This window comes from Fistularia commersonii, unplaced genomic scaffold (assembly GCF_037954325.1).
Source record: "Fistularia commersonii isolate RoL2024-O1a breed Wild unplaced genomic scaffold, RoL_Fcom_v1.0 HiC_scaffold_56, whole genome shotgun sequence".
In the NCBI taxonomy this organism is placed as follows: Eukaryota; Metazoa; Chordata; class Actinopteri; order Syngnathiformes; family Fistulariidae; genus Fistularia; species Fistularia commersonii.
In genome coordinates, this window is record NW_028234014.1 from 264,344 (window position 1) to 270,000 (window position 5,657).

Here is a 5,657-nt window from a genome sequence, read left to right on the forward strand (position 1 = left end):
GAGAACACACAAACACACAAACACACAAACACACAAACACACACCCACACACACATCTTAAGTCATCATACCTGTGCTAATAGCTCCCAAGCTTCCCCGCCTCTGAGAAGAGAAACAATACCTCCGCTACTCCGCTCCTCCGCTCCTCCGCTTCTCAGCTCCACTGCTCCTCCGCTATGGGCCCTGGTACTCCCCCCCCCCCCCCCACCACCAAAATAAACTCTCACAAAAAATCACTCACACACACACAAAAACACACAAACACACACACACACACATACACACACACCTTAACTCATAGCTGTGCTAATAGCTTTAGCCGAAACGCATCCACAACCAAACAAACATTAGCTCATCCACTCATTCACATGTGTGCGCTCTGGTACTCCGTGTCCGCCCCCCTCCCCCCCCCCACCAAAACAAACTATCACACACATACACAAAAACACTCACACACACACACACACACTGACACACATACACACATTAAGTCAGCATAGCTGTGCTAATAGCATTAGCCGAAACGCATCCACAACCAAACAAACATTAGCTCATCTACTCATTCACATGTATGTGCCCAGAGGTCTGGGAGCTCCGGTCATACGTCTGGGGGAGCTATCTCCAGAGAAGACTCACATTAGGCCGTCTAAGGGGTTCTTCTTCCCCCAAGCTTCCCCACCTCTGAGAGAAGAAACATTACCTCCGCTCCTCTGCTCCTCCGCTTCTCAGCTCCACCGCTCCTCCGCTATTGGCCCTGGTACCCCCCCCCACCTAAAAACACTTACACACACACAAAAACACATAAACACACACACGCGCACACACACACACACACACACAAACACACACACACACACACACACAAACACACCTTAACTCATCATAGCTGTGCTAATAGCATTAGCCGAAACGCATCCACTACCAAACAAACATTAGCTCATCCACTCATTCACATGTGTGTGCCCAATGGTCCGGGAGCTCCAATCATACATCCGGGGGATCTATATCTGGAGAAGGCTCACAGTGGCCGGTCTAAGGCGTCCTACTGCACCCAAACTTCCCATCCTCTGCCTTTGAGAAGAGAAACATTACCTCCGCTCCTCCATTCCTCCGCTTCTCCGCTCCACCGCTCCTCCGCGATGGGCCCTGGTACCCCCCGCCCCACCTAAACAAACTCTCACACATACACACACGAACACACTCACAAAGACACAAAAACAAACAAACACACACACACACACACACACACACACACCTTAACTCATCATAGCTGTGCTAATAGCATTAGCCGAAACACATCCACAACCAAACAAACATTAGCTCATCCACTCATTCACATGTGTGTGCCCAGTGGTCCGGGAGCTCCAATCATACGTTCGGGGGATCTATGTCCGGAGAATGCTCACATTAGCCCGTCTAAGGGGTTCTGCTGCCCCCAAGCTGCTCCGCCTCTGAGAGAAGAAACATAACCTTCGCTCCTCTGCTCGTCCGCTTCTCAGCTCCACCGCTCCTCCGCTATGGGCCCTGGTACTCCCCCCCCCCCCACCTAAACAAACTCTCACACAAAATCACTCACACACACACAAAAACACACAAACACACATACACACACACCTTAACTCATCATAGCTGTGCTAATAGCATTAGCCGAAACGCATCCACAACCAAACAAACATTCGCTCATCCACTCATTCACATGTGTGTGCCCAATGGTACTCCCTGTCCGCGACCCCCCCCCCCCCACCAAAAGAGCCTCTCACACACACACACACACACAAAGACACTCACACACACACAGAAACACACATACACACATACACACACCTTAAGTCTTCATAGCTGTGCTAATATCTTTAGCCGAAACGCATCCACAACCAAACAAACATTAGCTCATCCACTCATTCACATGTGTGCGCCCTGGTACTCCGTGTCCCCCCCCCCCACCAAAACAAACTATCACACACATACACAAAGACACTCACACACACACACACACTGACACACATACACACATTAAGTCAGCATAGCTGTGCTAATAGCATTAGCCGAAACGCATCCACAACCAAACAAACATTAGCTCATCAACTCATTCACATGTGTGTGCCCAATGGTCCGCTTCTCCGCTCCACCGCTCCTCCGCTCCTCCGCTATAGGCCCTGGTACTCCCGATCCGCCGGACTCAGGAGAATTATGGGACGTGCTTCTGCCCTCCATCCGCTTCACAGCTCATCCGCTCCAGGCCCAGCTACCCCCTGTCCGCGCCCCCCCCCCCACCTAAACAAACTGTCACACTCATATACACAAACGCACACACAAACACACACACACACACACACACACACAAGAACACACAAACACACAAACACACACACACACACCTTAAGTCATCATAGCTGTGCTAATAGCTCCCAAGCTTCCCCGCTCTCTGAGAGGAGAAACAATACCTCCGCTACTCCGCTCCTCCGCTTCTCAGCTCCACCGCTCCTCCGCTATGGGCCCTGGTACCCCCCCCCCCACCTAAACACACTCACACACACACAAAAACACACGCGCACACACACGCGCGCACACACACACACACACACACACAAACACACCTTAACTCATCATAGCTTTGCTAATAGCATTAGCCGAAATGCATCCACTACCAAACAAACATTAGCTCATCCACTCATTCACATGTGTGTGCCCAATGGTCCGGGAGCTCCAATCATACGTCCGGGGGATCTATATCTGGAGAAGGCTCACAGTGGCCGGTCTAAGGCGTCCTACTGCACCCAAACTTCACATCCTCTGCCTTTAAGAAGAGAAAAATTACCTCCACTCCTCCATTCCTCCGCTTCTCCGCTCCACCGCTCCTCCGCGAAGGGCCCTGGTACCCCCCCCCACCTAAACAAACTCTCACACATACACACACGAACACACTCACACAGACACAAAAAAAACAAACACACACACACACACACATACACACACACACACACACACACCTTAATTCATCATAGATGTGCTAATAGCATTAGCCGAAACGCATCCACAACCAAACAAACATTAGCTCATCCACTCATTCACATGTGTGCTCCCAATGGTAATCCCTTTCCGCGACCCCCCCCTCCCCCACCAAAAGAGCCTTTCAAACACACAAACACACACACACACACACACAAAGACACACACACACACAGACACACATACACACCTTAAGTCATCATAGCTGTGCTAAAAGCATTAGCCGAAACGCATCCACAACCACACAAACATTAGCTCATCCACTCATTCACATGTATGTGCCCAGAGGTCTGGGAGCTCCGGTCATACGTCTGGGGGAGCTATCTCCAGAGAAGGCTCACATTAGGCCGTCTAAGGGGTTCTTCTGCCCCCAAGCTTCCCCGCCTCTGAGAGAAGAAACATTACCTCCGCTCCTATGCTCCTCCGCTTCTCCGCTTTTCAGCTCCACCGCTCCTCCGCTATTGGCCCTGGTACCCCCCCCCACCTAAACACACTCACACACACACAAAAACACACAAACACACACAAAGACACACACACACACACACATACACACACACTCACACACACACACACACACCTTAACTCATCATAGCTGTGCTAATAGCATTAGCCGAAATGCATCCACTACCAAACTTCCCATCCTCTGCCTTTGAGAAGAGAAAAATTACCTAACCTCCTCCATTCCTCCGCTTCTCCGCTCCACCGCTCCTCCGTGATGGGCCCTGGTATCCCCCCCCCCCCACTTAAACAAACTCTCACACATACACACACGAACACACTCACACAGACACAAAAACAAACAAACACACACACTCACACACACACACACACACACCTTAACTCATCATAGCTGTGCTAATAGCATTAGCCGAGACGCATCCACAACCAAACAAACATTAGCTCATCCACTCATTCACATGTGTGTGCCCAGTGGTCCGTAAGCTCCAATCATACGTTCGGGGGATCTATGTCCGGAGAATGCTCACATTAGCCCGTCTAAGGGGTTCGGCTGCCCCCAAGCTGCTCCGCCTCTGAGAGAAGAAACATTACCTCCGCTCCTCTGCTCCTCCGCTTCTCAGCTCCACCGCTCCTCGGCTATGGGCCCTGGTACTCCCCCCCCCCCCTACCTAAACAAACTCTCACACAAAATCACTCACACACACACAAAAACACAAAAACACACAAACACACATAAACACACATCTTAACTCATCAGAGCTGTGCTAATAGCATTAGCCGAAACGCATCCACAACCAAACAAACATTCGCTCATCCACTCATTCACATGTGTGTGCCCAATGGTACTCCCTGTCCGCGACCCCCCCCCCCACCAAAAGAGCCTCTCACACACACATACACACACAGACACTCACACACACACAGACACACACATACACACACCTTAAGTCTTCATAGCTGTGCTAATAGCTTTAGCCGAAACGCATCCACAACCAAACAAACATTAGCTCATCCACTCATTCACATGTGTGCGCCCTGGTACTCCGTGTCCGCGACCCCCCCCCACCAAAACAAACTATCACACACATACACAAAGACACTCACACACACACACACACACACACTGATACACATACACACATTAAGTCATCATAGCTGTGCTAATAGCATTAGCCGAAACGCATCCACAACCAAACAAACATTAGCTCATCCACTCATTCACATGTGTGTGCCCAATGGTCCTCTTCTCCGCTCCACCGCTCCTCCGCTATAGGCCCTGGTACTGCCGATCCGCTGGACTCAGGAGAATTATGGGACGTGCTTCTGCCCTCCATCCGCTTCACAGCTCATCCGCTCCAGGCCCAGCTACCCCCTGTCCGCGCCCCCCCCCCCCACACACACAAACACACACACACACACACACACACACACACACAATAACACACAAACACACAAACACACACACACACACCTTAAGTCATCATAGCTGTGCTAATAGCTCCCAAGCCTCCCCGCCTCTGAGAGGAGAAACAATACCTCCGCTACTCCGCTCCTCCGCTTCTCAGCTCCACCGCTCCTCCGCTATGGGCCCTGGTACTCCCCCCCCCCCACCTAAACAAACTCTCACACAAAATCACTCACACACACACAAAAACACACAAACACACAAACACACATACACACACACCTTAACTCATCATAGCTGTGCTAATAGCATTAGCCGAAACGCATCCACAACCAAACAAACATTCGCTCATCCACTCATTCACATGTGTGTGCCCAATGGTACTCCCTGTCCGCGACCCCCCCCCCCACCAAAAGAGCCTCTCACACACACATACACACACAGACACTCACACACACACAGACACACACATACACACACCTTAAGTCTTCATAGCTGTGCTAATAGCTTTAGCCGAAACGCATCCACAACCAAACAAACATTAGCTCATCCACTCATTCACATGTGTGCGCCCTGGTACTCCGTGTCCGCGACCCCCCCCCCCCCCCCCCCACCAAAACAAACTATCACACACATACACAAAGACACTCACACACACACACACACACACTGATACACATACACACATTAAGTCATCATAGCTGTGCTAATAGCATTAGCCGAAACGCATCCACAACCAAACAAACATTAGCTCATCCACTCATTCACATGTGTGTGCCCA